The following is a 12455-nucleotide window of genomic DNA, read 5'->3' as shown; positions in this document are numbered from 1 at the left end:
AAAAACCGTAAGACGAAAAGACTCGCGGAACGGATTCTTTTCGTCTTGCGAGGCACCACTGTATAGAAATAAATAATAAATAATCAAACCTCAAATATAAAGAGCAAGCTGTATTGTGAACTGGGGTTCACCCCTTTTATGAACTTCAGGGTCAGTCCTAGAACACCATGTGAAGCAGAGTCTGAAAAATTGCCTTCCAGCTACTCCTGAGGAACAGGTAATTGGCGACGCACTGAAGCTCCAGGCAGAGCTTTGGCAGCCAAAGAGGGTGTCCCTTCCAAAAAGATTCCAGCCCTGGCCTAGCACCTCCCTCTCTGTAACTGGCTGTTGATAATAGGAATCAGCAACATGAGAGTTGGCAAATAGTAAAGGGCATGAACCTCTTCCACATCGGAGCTTAAGGTTGGTGATAGTAAAGCAAACAAAGCCTTCAATGATCAGTTGTTATGAGAAGCTGCGGAACTAAAATTTCCGTCATCAAACTGGATGACAGCTTTTTTTTTTTTTGGTCTTACCGTTTTGTATTCATCATAGCATTGTACACAATAACACACCAAACACTTTAGAAGCAGAGTAGTTGGCACAGCCAAATCCCAATGTCAGTTTCTCAGGATTTGTGTAAGGACTTGTGGTAGGTCTCTAATCACAAACAGCTAAACGGAGTAGGAATTGTCCAGGATTTGTCATTTGCTGCTGCAGCAAATGATTAGGAATACCGTATTTTTTGCTCTATAAGACGCACCAGACCACAAGACGCACCTAGTTTTGGGGGGAGGAAAACAAGAAAAAAAATATATTCTGAATCTCAGAAGCCTGAACAGCAAGAGGGATCACTGCGCAGTGAAAGCAGCAATCCCTCTTGCTGTTCTGGCTCCTGGGATAGCTGTGCAGCCTGCATTCGCTCCATAAGACGCACACACATTTCCCCTTACTTTTTAGGAGAGAAAAAGTCTTATAGAGCAAAAAATACAGTACATTGTTGGCATCCGTCTGTTTCGAGAGACAATGGAGTGCTCCTCCGGGGGTGAAGTCAAGCCACTGCATGAGCAGCACCGAAGTGGCGTCCCTGGGGCACAAGCCTGGGCATGGAGGTCCTGGGCTGCCCAGACGACAGGACCCCTCTCTCAGCCTCGCTGATGTGCTCCAGAAGAAAGCAGAGCAATATGTCTGGCACCAGCTTGGCTGCAGGAGTTGCAGGAAGGAGGCATACAAGGCGCCATCCAACCACCTTAGGGACTCCACTCTGGATTTGTGTAACTTTTTCTTCTCCCGAAGATATCCTGCAAGGCAGCGGAGGGTTAGGATCAAAGTTTTCTTCCCCCTTCCCAGGTTGACAAGCCCCATCTGCCCCTCAGGGCCATGTGCACACCTTATTTAAAAGAACAGCCCAGGTGATATACATGTATGCAATATGTAAATAATTGCATATATACAGCATACATTTAAAGCACACCCACCCCTGCAAGGAATGCTGGGATTGTAGTTTACACCACACACAGCTACATTTCCCAGTACTGTGGCACCTCAGGTTAAAAATACGTTCTGGAGGTCCGTTCTTAATCTGAAACTGTTCTTAACCTGAGGTACCACTTCTAGCTAATGGGGCCTCCTGCTGCCGCCACACAATTTCTGTTCTCATCCTGAAGCATAGTTCTTAACCCAAGGTACTATTTCTGGGTTAGCGGAGTCTGTAACCTGAAGCGTATATAACCCGAGGTACCACTGTACCCTTAACAAACTAGAGATCCCAACATTACTTTTTTTTTTTAGGAGGTGTTCTTTCAATGCATGATGCCCATGTGGGATTAATTACATATTGCATACATGTATATCATATCAGCTGTCAGGATGCCCCATGCTTCATTCCTTCTATTTTTAGGTATCGCCCTGTCAACTTGCCTGTCTCTATGCATATCCACACCTTGAAGGCGGAGCTGGATGCGGCTTTTTGCCGCCAAAAACAGCCCCGTCTCTAATTCTGGCAGTAAAATATTACGTCAGCACAGGCAATGGGACCTTGTCCTCCATTGGACCTGAGAGCAGGCTAGTTTAGGGAAGGTATGGCAGGCTGGGAAGCAGCTGAGGGGAGGGCTTAGAAGGAGACACCAGAGCAGAAACAAGTTACTGCTTCCCTCTCTTCGGCCACCTGAGGTGACTGCCTTATTTTGGCCTAATTTAGGGCCAGGCCTGTGTTGCCACTGTGGATAGTGCTAGAAAATGTGGAGCAGGGGCACTTGCCAAGGCCTCAATGGCTGTAAGGGCAATTGAACTGAGAGTGCCACAAATTAGGTTTGCATGAGGCACCCGCCACATAACTTTGGAGCCAGCCTGGGCCTCTTCTCATTTCTGAGTGACCTGCGTGAAGTGAGGGGATTCCACCAAATGCTGGAACCTGCATAAATCTCATGCCACAGTAAACGGGTCTCTAGGATGTCACAAAATTGCACCCAGGAAGGCAAGGCTCTCATGCATTTCATAGGTTACCATTTCAGCCCACGTGTCTGGGTTGGATCCTGTGTCTACCTCGGTCTGCTCAAAATCTGGTATTGATACATGTTCCCCTTTTACCCAAGTGTTGAGAAGCTGCCACGGGTGGCACTTACTGGAGTTCCTTTGAGTTGGAAAGCATTGGCAATTTGCAACATTTATGATGATGATGATGATGATGATTTATTTATATCCCGCCCTCCCCAGCCGAAGCTGGGCTCAGAGCGGCTAACCACAGTAAACACGGTTTACATAAAATCACAATCAATTAATTGTAATACATTCTAAAATCAATTCATTCTAAAATCAATTCAGAGTCAGATTAATGGCAACCATGAGTTCTGTGAGGATTACCAAAGGAGGGGGTCAGACTGTGCCTCAGCCAAAGGGATAGTGGAACAGCTCTGTCTTGCAGGCCCTGCGGAAAGATGTCAAAACCTGCAGGGCCCTAGTCTCCTGTGACAGAGCATTTCACCAGATCAGGGCCACGGCCGACAAAGCCCTGGCTCTGGTTGAGGCCAGCCTAACCTCCCTGTGGCCCATTATCTCCAAGATGTAACCCAGGGGTGGCCAGTGTGGTACCCTCCTGGTGTTGAACTACAACTCCCATCCTTCCTGGCCATGTTGTCTGGTGCTCCTGGGAGTTGGAGTGTTAACAATACCTGAAAGGAGCACAGGTTTCCTACCCTTGGTGCAAATGCTTCTAGTTCTCAGAATGGGATTAGGATAGAACTTGGCAACAAACACTAAGGAAGGTTTTTATTTGAAGACTGTAAGGTCCTCCATGGGACATACCAGGAGAGGCGGTCCTGTAGGTACAAGGGTCCTAGGCTGTATAGGGCTTTGTTTACAGCTATGCAGGCGGAACTGAAAGCAAACAAGCACCCCTACTCAGATCCCCGGAGAGAACAACATGCAGAAATCCAACAGGACAAATAACTCCATTATTTACCATCTACGAGTTCCTCAGAGTCGTTTCTCGTGTTTCTCTCTTCCTTCTATGACACACTTCCATTACTGGGGGAGGGTGGGGGTCCCTGAGAACTGGGTGTTTGCCAAGACTGGCAAGAGACCCACTGCACTGTGATCACTGCCCTCCTCACTTGGCACAGAAGCTCAGAGGCAGGGAGAGAGAGAGATCTTGGGGCATACTCTATATGTCATCCAAAATATTAAGTCCTATGGGAGGTGCCTTGCCTCAAGACTACCACAATCCTGGAGCCGGCACTGATGATAATATTTACTGTCTTCATGTCAAGGGTCTGGCCAGCAGTTCTAAGTGGAACGACATGACTGTCAGTAGGCAGGGAATTAGTTCTAATGGCATGGGTGTGATGTTTCTTTCCCCAGCTGGGTCAGACCTCATGACATGCATGAGACAAGGCTGCCTATTGCTTCCATTTACTGGTGTGCTCAGCTCTGCTGTCAAACCATAACTCTGGGGAATCCCTGGGAACCAGGACTCTTGGGTTCTAGACCCAGCAAGGTGAGTGGAATTGATTCTATTAACGGGCTCAGGGTAATGGTCACACACACTTTCCCCCCTTCAGCGCCTCCACTTCTCTCTCTATCAGTGCAAAAGGGATTAAATGTTCGAATTATACCCTGCCATGCACATCTGCAGTGGAAAGTTTCACTGCTTTCGTTTTGGAGAAAACTAGAACCCTTGCTTAAACGGAGCCATTTTTGTTGATGAAGGAGGCCATTTTTGCTTAAATGTGTTTGCCCAGCTACATGGAATACAAAATGACTGGCAGCTTTTTCTGGTGGGGGGAATTCTTCTTGAGGAGGCAGAAGTGGAAGGAGGTGGGCCAGCCCCCTAGCTGCCCCTGAGTGGTCTCTGAGAAATCCAAGGTTACAGCAACAGCTCCCTCTGCAAACCTCCGAATTCACACCTGTGGAGCCAGTCCGTACTTGTGGCAGAGCTGTATTCGTCCCAGTTGCGAATCTCTACGAAAGAATTTCACACAGGATTGGTGGGCGAGAAGCATGGAATCTCAGTTTGTTCCTGAGGCTTATTTGTTCTGGAACGAGAGGCCTGACTCTGAGAGAAGGAATCTAGGAAGGCCAGTTTACTTTCTGCCTGAATCCCTGTCTCTTCTCACCACAGAGAACAAGCCCTGACGAGATCCTATTTGCCTCCCAAGAACTGGGATACAGTAATATTCTAGGCTCCTCCCTTGAATTTTACAAGGCATGCACTCCCCACAATGTCTCCAGCCCCGTCTAGGACACTCCTCTTCCTGTCCGAGAGCTCCAAACCAAGAGCTCTACTGCTTCTTGTTTTATCCTCATAACAACCCTGTAAGGTAGGTTGGTCTGAGAGTTTGTAACTGGGCACCACGGTCACCCAGTTAACTTCACAGCTGAACCCTGTTCTCCCAGGCCCAGAGATCAGCTTCTGAGCAGACTTTAGGATTTCACTTTCTGGAAATTGGCTGCTGTTTTAAATGCTTTGCTGGAGATGCAAACAGAGTCCACATCCGCCCCTTTCAACTTCCCCTCCCTCCTAATAGCACACCTGTTCCAAGAGAGAATCTAGGGCACGGGTGTCAAACACAAGGCCCACGGGCCGAATCCGGCCCGCCAGACCTCGTCATGTCGCCGCTGGCCGCCGGCCTTCACCTTTTATTCTCACTTTTTTTTTTTTGACACAAGAAAGCCGCCTCTTCAGTGCATGCGCGGCAGCCTACAAGCCAGAGAACGTCTGCCCTCTAGCGGCGCCGGCCGTTCTACACAGGAAACCTCCACTTTACATGCATTCAGGAAACCTCCACTTGTTTTTATATTGAGCGCATGCCATCCTGTGATGTGACAGATCCAACGGCTGCCTGAACCCTTCTCTCCTTTACTGTAAGTCCTACAGATACAACCGGCCCTTTGAGGGTGGCCAAACTGCTGATGCGGCCCCCGATGAATTTGAGTTTGACACCCCTGATCTAGGGGAAATTGTCCCCTTGATTCTCTCTTTCTCTGTCCGCTGAGATCTGAACCTACACCCTGCTCAGATCTGAGGACAGAACAGCTCAGGAATCCTCCTGCCGCTGCCTTTTCTGGCTTCAAAAGCTTGCACAGATGCTTACGATCAGATGTGTGCAAGCTGTCAAAATACTTTCCCTTGGGACTTTCCAGTTCACAGCAAAGCTTGACTTTGCTGCAGAGGAATAGCAGGACTGCCCCTCCTGGCAGAGGAACTGCGCGTAGCAATGTTGCTGCTGACTCTTGGTGGAAAAGTTGTCCGTGTTCATGGCAAGGAATGCAAAAGCAGAGAGAACAGTTGGGCCAGCATCTGACAACATGATCCACCATTCAGTGGCGTAGCGTGGGTTGTCAGCACCCCGGGCAAGGCAAGTAATTTGCGCCCCCTAACCCGGGGCAAGGCAAGTAATTTGCGCCCCCCCCCCCGCTGCACTGTCCCTCCCCCAGATAGTCCCTCGCTCTCTCTCCGCACCGCACGCCTGGCACCCTCCCCTCCACAGTGGGTGGCGACCCGGCGGCTCGGCTCGGATTCGCACAGCCAGCACTGCAGTGAGAGAGAGTGAGTGAGCCAGGTAGAGGCAGAGAGCTGCGAGTGCGAGCGCGCGCCCCCCCCCCCCCGATGTTGCGCCCGGTGCGACCGGCCCCCCCTGCACCCCCCACGCTACGCCACTGCCACCATTTGGGCGAATGAAGACCAGCACTGGGCCCCTAAGTGGCTTGAGGTGGTCTTAAGGGGGCCGTATGTTCTAAACCATCCCTGTTTCCCAAGCACAGTTCTTGCCTTCCAATTTCTAGAGGGGTAGACATTTTCAGCTTATTTCAGGAAAAAAAGTCTTGTGGCATATGAAAGACTGACAAGAGGCTTATGCCATAATACAGTGGTTCCCAATTAACTAAGTACTGCAGAGCCCCTGTTTTTCAAAAGCCGTGCCATGGACTTGAACATTTTGAAATCTCTGTGGTATTTTTTGTTATCTGAATGGTGCCACAGACCCCCCTGAGGTCCGCAGATGACCAGCTGAGAACCACTACCATAATACATTTGTTAGTTTTTTAAGGTGCCACCACACAACTTACTGCTTATTCCTTGAATTCAAGTACAGGAATGTGCAAACTTTAAGCATGTAGAATCTTTGCTTTTTTGCTAGAAGCCAACACCCACCAACTGGACTCATATGCAAAAAACATACACTTAGAATTAAATAATTGTTTCTTTTTTTAATGTTTAATATTCACTGGGATTTTTTTAAAACCCCACAATATAGTTGTTTTCTAATAGGATTTTTATTCTTTTATAACAAGAAAAGGAGTTAATGTACAAAAACAAAGAGATGGACTGGAACTCCATCCACACAAAGTCCCCTGCTGGTTATGAGAATTTGCCAGCAATTTTGTGGAAATTTCTCATAAAATACATATTTTAATGCAATTAACAGACCTTTGCAAGCAACTTCCCCTCGGGTTAAGTACTTAATTCGTTCCGGAGGTCCGTACTTAACATGAAACTGTTCTTAACCTGAAGCACCACTTTAGCTAACGGGGCCTCCTGCTGCACGATTTCTGTTCTCATCCTGAAGCAAAGTTCTTAACCCAAGGTACTATTTCTGGGTTAGTGGAGTCTGTAACCTGAAGCGTATGTAACCTGAAGCGTATGTAACCCGAGGTACCACTGTATAGGCATCTTTGAATGCACCATTTGATTAGATGCAAATATGGACATTTTTACAAACAAAGGCAGCTTAAGTAAAAGAGCTCTATTGGGCACAATCCACAAACTTCTTTTGGATTCCAGCCTTTGTGATACCCAAAGAGAGTCTTGCAGCACTTTAAAGGGGGGGGGGAGTTATGATGGCATAAGGTTTTGTGGACCAGAGTCCACTTTGTCAGACGCATGAATATATTTGTGTTGTGATGACTATTAGAGGAAGGCATGCCGTTCAGAGTGTGTACACGCAGCTTGTAGTTTTTTAAACTCTTCTCTAACAACAACAAAAAGGCCTAGGTTTGGGATGACTTGCAACAATCTATGCTCTGGGAATATCACTTATACTTGTGCTGAAATGAATGCTGGGAGAGAACATTCTCAATATGGCAATTTGAGGAATGTATGTGAATTCCCCCAACCCCCATTTCAATTATATTTCTACTCTTGGCATGTGGTTGTGAGGTCTCCTCATGTCCAGTATAAGCGCCTCTTTCATAAGCATGAATTGTAGAAAAGTCTTGTATGGAACAATTCTTTCCTAGGGATCAGCGGTTGTAACTTTAGGAATGTTCATAGTGGTGATGCCCAGACAGTCATAACATGGTGTTTATGACACAGATATTGTAAGGAAATTATTATTATTATTATTATTATTTTATTTATATGCCTCCCAGCTACTCTGGGCAGCTGACAACATATATAAAAACAGAACAAAACATCAAACTTTTAAAAAAAATCCTACACAAGCAACAAACAAACCAATAAATCAACAGAAATCAACAACAACAGACAGTTATACCCAAATTAAAATAACTACCAACCACAACTAAACATTTAACCAACACCAACCCAAATATTTTTTGTGTGGCTATTCAGAGAGAGAAGCATCTTACTCTACAAATTGTTGTTGTTTGGTCGTTTAGTTGTGTCCGACTCTTCGTGACCCCATGGACCAGAGCATGCCAGGCACTTCTGTCTTCCACTGCCTCCTGCAGTTTGGTCAAACTCATGCTGGTAGCTGTGAGAACACTGTCCAACCATCTTGTCCTCTGTCGTCCCCTTCTCCTTGTCCCCTCCATCTTTCCCAACATCAGGGTCTTTTCCAGGGAGTCTTCTCTTCTCATGAGGTGGCCAAAGTATTGGAGCCTCAGCTTCACGATCTGTCCTTCCAGTGAGCACTCAGGGCTGATTTCCTTAAGAACGGAGAGGTTTGATCTTCTTGCAGTCCATGGGACTCTCAAGAGTCTCCTCCAGCGCCATAATTCAAAAGCATCAATTTTTCGGCGATCAGCCTTCTTTATGGTCCAGCTCTCACTTCCATGTATCTCTACTGGGAAAACCATAGCTTTAACTATACGGACCTTTGTTGGCAAGGTGATGTCTCTGCTTGACCATTTAATGCTAGAGACCTAGAAAACTTGGTCCTGCGCATCTTTTCTTGGAAGTACCCATTAAACCAGAGTAAAAAAGGCACTATATTAATAAGAACGTAAGAACAAACAGCCAGATCAGCCAGTACACCATCTATTCCAGCATCCTGTTCTCACAGATTTCTATAGGAAGCCCATAAGCAAGACCTGAGTGCAGCAGTATCTTCCTCACCTGCAATTCCCAGCAGCTGGTAATCAGAACTATCCTGCTTCCAATGGTGGAGGCAGAAAATCACCATCGGGGTTAGTAGCCATTGGTGGCCTTATCCACCATGAATCTGTCAAATTCTCTTTTAAAGCCATCCATGATGGTAGCTATCACTGTCTCTTATGGGATTCCCTAGTTCAGCTATGCTAACTGGAAGGACAGATCGTGAAGCTGAGGCTCCAAGACTTTGGCCACCTCATGAGAAGAGAAGACTCCCTGGAAAAGACCCTGATGTTGGGAAAGATGGAGGGCACAAGGAGAAGGGGACGACAGAGGATGAGATGGTTGGATGGTGTTCTTGAAGCTACCAGCATGAGTTTGATCAAACTGCGGGATGCAGTGGAGGACAGAAGTGCCTGGCGTGCTCTGGTCCATGGGGTCACGAAGAGTCGGACACGACTAAACGACTAAACAACAACAACAAAGTTCAGCTATGTGTTGTGTGATGTGCAGTGATTTCTTTTCTCTGTCCTGAATCTTTGAACAACGTTCGTTGAATGTCCACAAGTTCTGGTGTTAGGAGAGATGGCGAACAACACTTCTCTCTCCCCTTTCTCCATACAATTAAGGTAAAGGGACCCCTGACCATTAGATCCAGTCGTGGCCGACACTGGAGTTGCAGAGCTCATCTCGCTCTATAGGCCGAGGAGCCGGCATTTGTCCGCAGACAGCTTCCGGGTCATGTGGCCAGCATGAATAAGCTGCTTCTGGCGAACCAAAGCAGCGCAAGGAAACACCGCTTACCTTCCCACTGGAGTGGTACCTACTTGCACTTTGACGTGCTTTCAAACTGCTAGGTTGGCAGGAGCTGGGACCAAACAATGGGAGCTCACCCCATTGCGGGGATTTGAACCACCAACCTTCCGATTGGCAAGCCCTAGGCTCTGTGGTTTAGACCTGCTATTTCCCGGGGGGGGGGGGTGCCATCTCCTTAATTCCGTTTACCTTCCCGCCGGAGTGGTACCTATTTATCTACTTGTACTTTGTGCTTTCAAACTGCTAGGTTGGCAGGAGCAGGGACTGAGCAACGGGAGCTCACCCCATCGTGGGGATTCGAACTGCCGACCTTCTGATCGGCAAGCCCTAGGCTCTGTGGTTTAACCCACAGCTCCACCCGCGTCCCTTTCCATACAATGCTCATTACTAAATCATTGTGTTGGAAAGGACCTCATCTGGTCTTGTTTCCTGCTCATGCAGTAAGTCTGCTGCTATGACATCCCTGATGGGACATCTAGCCTCTGCTTGAAGCAGAGCCCTTCCCACCCAGTCTGCTCCACTGCCGAACAGCTCAGACAGGCAGAAAGTTCTTAGTAAGGTCTGCTCGAAATCCCCTTCCTTGTAACTTGAACAGGTTGATTTCAGCCCACCCCACCTGGAACCACAGAAGCCAGATCTGTTGCATCGACTCCCAGTGGTTAATCAGGCAATGCAAAAGTGCAAAGCCTAGGAACTTTGATTCTACATGCAACATTTGTCTGTAGTTACTCAGTAGAATAAAAAGCACTCTTTACATGCTCAGAGACAATCCCTTTCTCAGTGTATTCCAGAGCTCAGTCCCTGTAAGTCCAGGCTTACATTGTCCTTGATTCCGTATACAGTGGTACCTCGGGTTAAGTACTTAATTTGTTCTGGAGGTCCGTTCTTAACCTGAAACTAGCGGCAGCTAATGGGGCCTCCCGCTGCCGCTGCGCCGCTGGAGCACAATTTCTGTTCTCATCCTGAAGCAAAGTTCTTAACTACAGTGGTACCTCAGGTTACATACGCTTCAGGTTACATACGCTTCAGGTTACACACTCTGCTAACCCAGAAATAGCACTTCGGGTTAAGAACAGTTTCAGGTTAAGAACGGACCTCTGGAATGAATTAAGTACTAAACCTGAGGTACCACTGTATTTCTGGGTTAGTGGAGTCTGTAACCTGAAGCATATGTAACCCGAGGTACCACTGTATACTGCTTTGGGGCGGGAGCACTCAGATCTGTTTGTGGGGATAATTGCCCTGAGCGACTATCTCCCCCGGTGTCTGACAGAGCAAGGGTTTCCAGTAATGTTTCTTTTGGGTCTATGCAAGGTCACACCAGGCCATTACACCTTCAGACGCCCCGCTGTTCATTGCAAACTAATCAATGGAGGAAGGGGCTGCCCTGGGCTTGACGATTTGGAGGGAACCTGGAATTTTGAATGAGGAGATTGTTCTGCGCGCAGCAGAGGAAGTGGGAGTGCAGCCCCTGTAGGGTTGGGACATGCCTGTGGTTGGCTGATTTTGTTATCTCCTTGCTCTGCTTCTTGGGAAAGGCCCCCTGGGCAGCAGCTGCAAAGGGAAAGGAGCCCTGGCTTGCCAAATATTAGCTGCCTTACAGGCAGGGCTTAATTGGAGTTTGGGTTTACCAGGGTTCAGTCCCAGAATGTGACTTATAATGAGGCCGAGGCCTCGAAATGTGTGAACAGGAGAGACTGTGCACGGCGTTCTTCTGACCCTCATTTTTTAATAAAAAAATACCGTATTTTTCGCCCTATAAGACGCACCAGACTACAAGACGCACCTAGTTTTCGGAGGAGGAAAACAAGAAAAAAAATATCCTGAACCTCAGAAGCCAGAACAGCAAGAGGGATCGCTGCGCAGTGAAAGCAGCAATCCCTCTTGCTGTTCTGGCTTCTGGGATAGCTGTGCAGCCTGCATTCACTCCATAAGAAGCACACACATTTCCCTTTACTTTTTAGGAGGGAGAAAGTGAGTCTTATAGAGCAAAAAATACGGTACTTTTTATTAGTTTATTTTATTAGTTATATTAGGTTGTACACAATAAACATAACCATTCCAAAAAAATAAATAAGAAGAGGTTCTTTTGAACCTTCAGACCTCCTTCCCTCCCTCAGTGGGTTCCATTTCTGAATTCCCCCCCCCCTACATTTTTTACTGTAATCCATCTATTATATAATCATAGTAACCAAAGTTCATTCAACTTGTAGTGTCATTGTTTTCCTGCCAATTTCAGCTGCCTACATTGGTCTTTCAGATATATTAAAAAGTTATTCCAGTCTTTTAAAAATACTGGGCCTTCCTGGTTTCTGATCTTTCCCGTCAGTCTTGCCATTTCTGCGTACTCCATCAGCTTGGTCTGACATCCTCCTCTGGTCGGTACTTAGCCTTCTTTCCATCTCTCTGGGCCAGAAGCATTCTTGCTGCCGTCGTTGCGCACACAAAAAGTCTTTTTTTTTTTTTTAATGCTTTTTATTAATTGTTAACATAAATATACAATTTTGATCCAAATTTTCACAAATTCCATACTTTTGGACATCCTTCAACTTCTCTGACAATCATCCATATTTAACTCTTGCTTACGCATTTCTTCTGTTCTCTATTGCCATAAGTCCCCCCTCCAATCATCCATTTTCATTTAACAATATACCTCAGTTCTTACATTGCTTCTTTAAACCCCACTAGCGTTGTTTGTACTTCACGAGTACTTTTCAGATATTCCACAAATTTCCCCCAGTCCTCGATGAACTTTTGGTCTCAAAGATATCTGACTTTCCCTGTTAACTTGTCCAGTTCTACATAGTCTGTTAATTTCATCCTCCATTCCTCTTTCGTCGGTATTTCCTCTTGTTTCCACTTCTGGGCCAGTAGAATTCTTGCTGCTGTA

General features: G+C 46.8%; 1 protein-coding gene across 1 annotated transcript in view; it reads left to right on the top strand.

The window, feature by feature from the left end:
- The first annotated feature begins 3836 nt into the window (after nt 1-3836).
- SLC38A5 (solute carrier family 38 member 5) overlaps nt 3837-12455 on the top strand; it is a 66066-nt gene continuing 57447 nt past the window's right edge. The window contains exon 1 of the mRNA XM_083420233.1: nt 3837-3973. The gene's annotated coding sequence lies outside the window, so the exon portion shown is untranslated. The remainder of the gene's footprint in view (nt 3974-12455) is intronic.

The sequence above is a fragment of the Podarcis tiliguerta genome (genome assembly GCF_965153285.1).
Source record: "Podarcis tiliguerta genome assembly, chromosome: 17".
Taxonomy (NCBI): Eukaryota; Metazoa; Chordata; class Lepidosauria; order Squamata; family Lacertidae; genus Podarcis; species Podarcis tiliguerta.
Note: the sequence above shows the minus strand (reverse complement) of the source record. Positions and strands in the feature narration are given on the sequence as shown.